Source organism: Topomyia yanbarensis, chromosome 1 (assembly GCF_030247195.1).
Source record: "Topomyia yanbarensis strain Yona2022 chromosome 1, ASM3024719v1, whole genome shotgun sequence".
NCBI lineage: Eukaryota > Metazoa > Arthropoda > Insecta > Diptera > Culicidae > Topomyia > Topomyia yanbarensis.
Genome location: NC_080670.1, coordinates 51,336,051 through 51,344,412, shown reverse-complemented (window position 1 = coordinate 51,344,412; position 8,362 = coordinate 51,336,051).

The window sequence follows — 8,362 nt, the reverse complement described above, 5'->3', positions numbered from 1 at the left end:
TCATCATTCGTATTCGTTCAAGCACTAGCAAGCAGCCAGTCCACCGGAGGAAAGCAGTTGGCGATGATGACGGTCCGCAAAAGTGCCCCAGCTACTGGTGGCCCATCGCAACCAACTGCCGATCAGGAACTGTCGCCATGCTAGTATTTCGCCCCAACTAAAGGGCAACGGAGCAACTAATCCGCTGGCTAACATTCCAGCGCCTGGTTCGTAAGGTTGTGTATTACTTCAAAGTCGAGCTACGCTTACAAAACTCAGCCGTAATGAAGCCAGTGCCTACTTGGTCGGTTTGTGGGAGTGGGCGTAAATTACAATAAAAGCAACGGTTCTTTTCAGGACCAATCAATTGTGTTCTAGTGAGAGTTAAACTGAAACTTTCATTTTAAGGTGTTCTCTTGTTTTCAACAAGCAACATAATACGTTGGGTGGAAAGAAGTAGCTTGCACACGGAACAAAAATTTAAATTATCCTCTCGCTCGTTTCGTGCACTGCTTTTCCATTCCTTTCTACTGTTATAAGTATTACCAAAACGAATGTGTTGTTGCATGTGTTTAAGATAAACGTTGAAGTCGCATGCTTCTATTCAAGCTTTTTGGCAGCCCCCGTGAACTAACTGCATTAAATGATTTTTTTGTGCAGCTCCGTGCTAGTAGCAAACAAAATGGCCCTACCAGTGTCTGATTCGTGAGATTGTGCCGGATTTCAAAGTCGAGCTAAGCTTATAAAGTTCAGCCGTAATGGTACCCGAAGAAGCCAGTCTTGTCGTTTTGTTCGAGGCTACAAAACAGTTCGCCAGGCACGTAACTATCATGCCAAAAATATCCAACGATCCAGCGCATCACCATCAACACCAACGCCGATACCAAAGGTTCTTTTCAGAATCACCATTATTACCATAGAGAATTATTTGAAAATTTCCCATTCAAACGTGATTCTGTTGAATATTATTAGATTTAAATTAACGTCTCGAATTGAAATCACGACGCTCCGGTTATATGACAGACATTACCCACCCATCTTTTAATGTAGAATACATTTAAGGTTTCAATATAGGGGTCCCGTTTCAAAATATCGGCTGCGGCGCCGCGTCAGATTTTGAACGTTAATAACTTTTATCATACTTAACAGAATGATTTGATTTTTAGGCCAATTTGTTGCAAATATGTTCCTCTATGCTGTATTAAAATTTGAAGTATGTATAACATGTAATAATAACAAAAAAAATGTGTTTTGAAAAATCTTTCGAAAACGACTCGGAAAAGTGAAAATTTTCAGCCCATCCCGCACAGAGCCGTCGTTATGGTAGACCAACCGAACAATAAAATAATGAAAAGTTTATATATAGGTCCACTACATGTTTGTTCGTATGGTTATTCGCATTGGGTTGCTTGACGAGAGCACTTGGTGGGGGAAAGACGGCATATTCCTTTGGTTAGGCCATTAGAAGCCGGACGGAAAGGAAAGGCTCATGCACGGCACGAGAACGAGCCAGAAAGCGATAGTAGTGCATATTAGCGCGATTATATAAATATCTGTCGGTCGGTTTTTCTCATCATTCGTATTCGTTCAAGCACTAGCAAGCAGGCAGTCCGAAGAAAAGCAGTTGGCGATGACGACGGCGGAAAAAGTGCCCCAGCTACTGGTGACTCATCGCAACCCGATCAGGAACTGTCGCCCTGCAAGAATTTCGCCCCAACTAAAGGGCAACAGAGTAGGCTATCGTTCCAGCGTCTGGGTCGTGAGATTGTGCAGGACTGCAAAGTCGAGCTACGCTTACAAAGCTCAGTCGTAATGATGCCCCGAGAAGCCAACGATGCCTACTTGGTCGGTTTGTTCGAGAATGCAAAATAGTGCTTTCTAGCTCACCGTGTCCGCGGGGAGTGCATCTGAATTATGCTCCCGCAATAAAACAATAAACGGTTCTTTACAGGACCAATTAATTGTGTTCTAATAAGAGTTAAACTGTAATTTACATTTTATGGTGTATAACAAATAATTTTCAGAAAGCAATATAAGAAATACGATGTGTGGAAAGAAAGAGAATTTAAATTATCCTCTCTCGCTCGTTTTCGTGCACTGCTTTTCCATTCCTTTCTGCTGCTACTACCATCATAACTAAAACGAATGTGCGTGTTCCCCCACCATCTCATGACCAGTGTTGCCACAATTGCATGTCGCTATTACAATTTGAATTATTTTATTGATCCTCTCTAGTATTGATAAAATATAGAACGTGCAAAGTACACTAGTCGCATGCTTTTATTCGAACTTTTTGGCAGCCTCCGTTGATTAACTGCATAAATCGATTTGTTTGGTCAGCTCCTTGCTAGTAGCAAACTAAATAGCCTTTATCAGCGCTAACAAATAACACGAAAGAATTTAAATTTGTGAAAATCTTCTCCTTCCTTCTTTTCAAATCTGCAACATTCTTTGAAAATATTGTTGGAATGTTGTTATTGAAAAACTGAACATGCAAGTTTGCTAGCACTGGCCACTAGATTGAAGGCGATGGAAAGACAGAATATTCGTTTTGGTTATGCTAGTATTGGTAGCCGAACGGAAAGGAAAGGCACAGGAATGGCACGAAAACGAGCGGGAGAGCGATAGTAGTGCTTTCTCGTGTTTTCATATATGAATATTGGTCGGTCGGTTTTTCTCATCATTCGTATTCGTTCAAGCACTAGCAAGCAGCCAGTCCACCGGAGGAAAGCAGTTGGCGATGATGACGGTCCGCAAAAGTGCCCCAGCTACTGGTGGCCCATCGCAACCAACTGCCGATCAGGAACTGTCGCCATGCTAGTATTTCGCCCCAACTAAAGGGCAACGGAGCAACTAATCCGCTGGCTAACATTCCAGCGCCTGGTTCGTAAGGTTGTGTATTACTTCAAAGTCGAGCTACGCTTACAAAACTCAGCCGTAATGAAGCCAGTGCCTACTTGGTCGGTTTGTGGGAGTGGGCGTAAATTACAATAAAAGCAACGGTTCTTTTCAGGACCAATCAATTGTGTTCTAGTGAGAGTTAAACTGAAACTTTCATTTTAAGGTGTTCTCTTGTTTTCAACAAGCAACATAATACGTTGGGTGGAAAGAAGTAGCTTGCACACGGAACAAAAATTTAAATTATCCTCTCGCTCGTTTCGTGCACTGCTTTTCCATTCCTTTCTACTGTTATAAGTATTACCAAAACGAATGTGTTGTTGCATGTGTTTAAGATAAACGTTGAAGTCGCATGCTTCTATTCAAGCTTTTTGGCAGCCCCCGTGAACTAACTGCATTAAATGATTTTTTTGTGCAGCTCCGTGCTAGTAGCAAACAAAATGGCCCTACCAGTGTCTGATTCGTGAGATTGTGCCGGATTTCAAAGTCGAGCTAAGCTTATAAAGTTCAGCCGTAATGGTACCCGAAGAAGCCAGTCTTGTCGTTTTGTTCGAGGCTACAAAACAGTTCGCCAGGCACGTAACTATCATGCCAAAAATATCCAACGATCCAGCGCATCACCATCAACACCAACGCCGATACCAAAGGTTCTTTTCAGAATCACCATTATTACCATAGAGAATTATTTGAAAATTTCCCATTCAAACGTGATTCTGTTGAATATTATTAGATTTAAATTAACGTCTCGAATTGAAATCACGACGCTCCGGTTATATGACAGACATTACCCACCCATCTTTTTAATGTAGAATACATTTAAGGTTTCAATATAGGGGTCCCGTTTCAAAATATCGGCTGCGGCGCCGCGTCAGATTTTGAACGTTAATAACTTTTATCATACTTAACAGAATGATTTGATTTTTAGGCCAATTTGTTGCAAATATGTTCCTCTATGCTGTATTAAAATTTGAAGTATGTATAACATGTACTAATAACAAAAAAAAATGTGTTTTGAAAAATCTTTCGAAAACGACTCGGAAAAGTGAAAATTTTCAGCCCATCCCGCACAGAGCCGTCGTTATGGTAGACCAACCGAACAATAAAATAATGAAAAGTTTATATATAGGTCCACTACATGTTTGTTCGTATGGTTATTCGCATTGGGTTGCTTGACGAGAGCACTTGGTGGGGGAAAGACGGCATATTCCTTTGGTTAGGCCATTAGAAGCCGGACGGAAAGGAAAGGCTCATGCACGGCACGAGAACGAGCGAGAAAGCGATAGTAGTGCATATTAGCGCGATTATATAAATATCTGTCGGTCGGTTTTTCTCATCATTCGTATTCGTTCAAGCACTAGCAAGCAGGCAGTCCGAAGAAAAGCAGTTGGCGATGACGACGGCGGAAAAAGTGCCCCAGCTACTGGTGACTCATCGCAACCCGATCAGGAACTGTCGCCCTGCAAGAATTTCGCCCCAACTAAAGGGCAACAGAGTAGGCTATCGTTCCAGCGTCTGGGTCGTGAGATTGTGCAGGACTGCAAAGTCGAGCTACGCTTACAAAGCTCAGTCGTAATGATGCCCCGAGAAGCCAACGATGCCTACTTGGTCGGTTTGTTCGAGAATGCAAAATAGTGCTTTCTAGCTCACCGTGTCCGCGGGGAGTGCATCTGAATTATGCTCCCGCAATAAAACAATAAACGGTTCTTTACAGGACCAATTAATTGTGTTCTAATAAGAGTTAAACTGTAATTTACATTTTATGGTGTATAACAAATAATTTTCAGAAAGCAATATAAGAAATACGATGTGTGGAAAGAAAGAGAATTTAAATTATCCTCTCTCGCTCGTTTTCGTGCACTGCTTTTCCATTCCTTTCTGCTGCTACTACCATCATAACTAAAACGAATGTGCGTGTTCCCCCACCATCTCATGACCAGTGTTGCCACAATTGCATGTCGCTATTACAATTTGAATTATTTTATTGATCCTCTCTAGTATTGATAAAATATAGAACGTGCAAAGTACACTAGTCGCATGCTTTTATTCGAACTTTTTGGCAGCCTCCGTTGATTAACTGCATAAATCGATTTGTTTGGTCAGCTCCTTGCTAGTAGCAAACTAAATAGCCTTTATCAGCGCTAACAAATAACACGAAAGAATTTAAATTTGTGAAAATCTTCTCCTTCCTTCTTTTCAAATCTGCAACATTCTTTGAAAATATTGTTGGAATGTTGTTATTGAAAAACTGAACATGCAAGTTTGCTAGCACTGGCCACTAGATTGAAGGCGATGGAAAGACAGAATATTCGTTTTGGTTATGCTAGTATTGGTAGCCGAACGGAAAGGAAAGGCACAGGAATGGCACGAAAACGAGCGGGAGAGCGATAGTAGTGCTTTCTCGTGTTTTCATATATGAATATTGGTCGGTCGGTTTTTCTCATCATTCGTATTCGTTCAAGCACTAGCAAGCAGCCAGTCCACCGGAGGAAAGCAGTTGGCGATGATGACGGTCCGCAAAAGTGCCCCAGCTACTGGTGGCCCATCGCAACCAACTGCCGATCAGGAACTGTCGCCATGCTAGTATTTCGCCCCAACTAAAGGGCAACGGAGCAACTAATCCGCTGGCTAACATTCCAGCGCCTGGTTCGTAAGGTTGTGTATTACTTCAAAGTCGAGCTACGCTTACAAAACTCAGCCGTAATGAAGCCAGTGCCTACTTGGTCGGTTTGTGGGAGTGGGCGTAAATTACAATAAAAGCAACGGTTCTTTTCAGGACCAATCAATTGTGTTCTAGTGAGAGTTAAACTGAAACTTTCATTTTAAGGTGTTCTCTTGTTTTCAACAAGCAACATAATACGTTGGGTGGAAAGAAGTAGCTTGCACACGGAACAAAAATTTAAATTATCCTCTCGCTCGTTTCGTGCACTGCTTTTCCATTCCTTTCTACTGTTATAAGTATTACCAAAACGAATGTGTTGTTGCATGTGTTTAAGATAAACGTTGAAGTCGCATGCTTCTATTCAAGCTTTTTGGCAGCCCCCGTGAACTAACTGCATTAAATGATTTTTTTGTGCAGCTCCGTGCTAGTAGCAAACAAAATGGCCCTACCAGTGTCTGATTCGTGAGATTGTGCCGGATTTCAAAGTCGAGCTAAGCTTATAAAGTTCAGCCGTAATGGTACCCGAAGAAGCCAGTCTTGTCGTTTTGTTCGAGGCTACAAAACAGTTCGCCAGGCACGTAACTATCATGCCAAAAATATCCAACGATCCAGCGCATCACCATCAACACCAACGCCGATACCAAAGGTTCTTTTCAGAATCACCATTATTACCATAGAGAATTATTTGAAAATTTCCCATTCAAACGTGATTCTGTTGAATATTATTAGATTTAAATTAACGTCTCGAATTGAAATCACGACGCTCCGGTTATATGACAGACATTACCCACCCATCTTTTTAATGTAGAATACATTTAAGGTTTCAATATAGGGGTCCCGTTTCAAAATATCGGCTGCGGCGCCGCGTCAGATTTTGAACGTTAATAACTTTTATCATACTTAACAGAATGATTTGATTTTTAGGCCAATTTGTTGCAAATATGTTCCTCTATGCTGTATTAAAATTTGAAGTATGTATAACATGTACTAATAACAAAAAAAAATGTGTTTTGAAAAATCTTTCGAAAACGACTCGGAAAAGTGAAAATTTTCAGCCCATCCCGCACAGAGCCGTCGTTATGGTAGACCAACCGAACAATAAAATAATGAAAAGTTTATATATAGGTCCACTACATGTTTGTTCGTATGGTTATTCGCATTGGGTTGCTTGACGAGAGCACTTGGTGGGGGAAAGACGGCATATTCCTTTGGTTAGGCCATTAGAAGCCGGACGGAAAGGAAAGGCTCATGCACGGCACGAGAACGAGCGAGAAAGCGATAGTAGTGCATATTAGCGCGATTATATAAATATCTGTCGGTCGGTTTTTCTCATCATTCGTATTCGTTCAAGCACTAGCAAGCAGGCAGTCCGAAGAAAAGCAGTTGGCGATGACGACGGCGGAAAAAGTGCCCCAGCTACTGGTGACTCATCGCAACCCGATCAGGAACTGTCGCCCTGCAAGAATTTCGCCCCAACTAAAGGGCAACAGAGTAGGCTATCGTTCCAGCGTCTGGGTCGTGAGATTGTGCAGGACTGCAAAGTCGAGCTACGCTTACAAAGCTCAGTCGTAATGATGCCCCGAGAAGCCAACGATGCCTACTTGGTCGGTTTGTTCGAGAATGCAAAATAGTGCTTTCTAGCTCACCGTGTCCGCGGGGAGTGCATCTGAATTATGCTCCCGCAATAAAACAATAAACGGTTCTTTACAGGACCAATTAATTGTGTTCTAATAAGAGTTAAACTGTAATTTACATTTTATGGTGTATAACAAATAATTTTCAGAAAGCAATATAAGAAATACGATGTGTGGAAAGAAAGAGAATTTAAATTATCCTCTCTCGCTCGTTTTCGTGCACTGCTTTTCCATTCCTTTCTGCTGCTACTACCATCATAACTAAAACGAATGTGCGTGTTCCCCCACCATCTCATGACCAGTGTTGCCACAATTGCATGTCGCTATTACAATTTGAATTATTTTATTGATCCTCTCTAGTATTGATAAAATATAGAACGTGCAAAGTACACTAGTCGCATGCTTTTATTCGAACTTTTTGGCAGCCTCCGTTGATTAACTGCATAAATCGATTTGTTTGGTCAGCTCCTTGCTAGTAGCAAACTAAATAGCCTTTATCAGCGCTAACAAATAACACGAAAGAATTTAAATTTGTGAAAATCTTCTCCTTCCTTCTTTTCAAATCTGCAACATTCTTTGAAAATATTGTTGGAATGTTGTTATTGAAAAACTGAACATGCAAGTTTGCTAGCACTGGCCACTAGATTGAAGGCGATGGAAAGACAGAATATTCGTTTTGGTTATGCTAGTATTGGTAGCCGAACGGAAAGGAAAGGCACAGGAATGGCACGAAAACGAGCGGGAGAGCGATAGTAGTGCTTTCTCGTGTTTTCATATATGAATATTGGTCGGTCGGTTTTTCTCATCATTCGTATTCGTTCAAGCACTAGCAAGCAGCCAGTCCACCGGAGGAAAGCAGTTGGCGATGATGACGGTCCGCAAAAGTGCCCCAGCTACTGGTGGCCCATCGCAACCAACTGCCGATCAGGAACTGTCGCCATGCTAGTATTTCGCCCCAACTAAAGGGCAACGGAGCAACTAATCCGCTGGCTAACATTCCAGCGCCTGGTTCGTAAGGTTGTGTATTACTTCAAAGTCGAGCTACGCTTACAAAACTCAGCCGTAATGAAGCCAGTGCCTACTTGGTCGGTTTGTGGGAGTGGGCGTAAATTACAATAAAAGCAACGGTTCTTTTCAGGACCAATCAATTGTGTTCTAGTGAGAGTTAAACTGAAACTTTCATTTTAAGGTG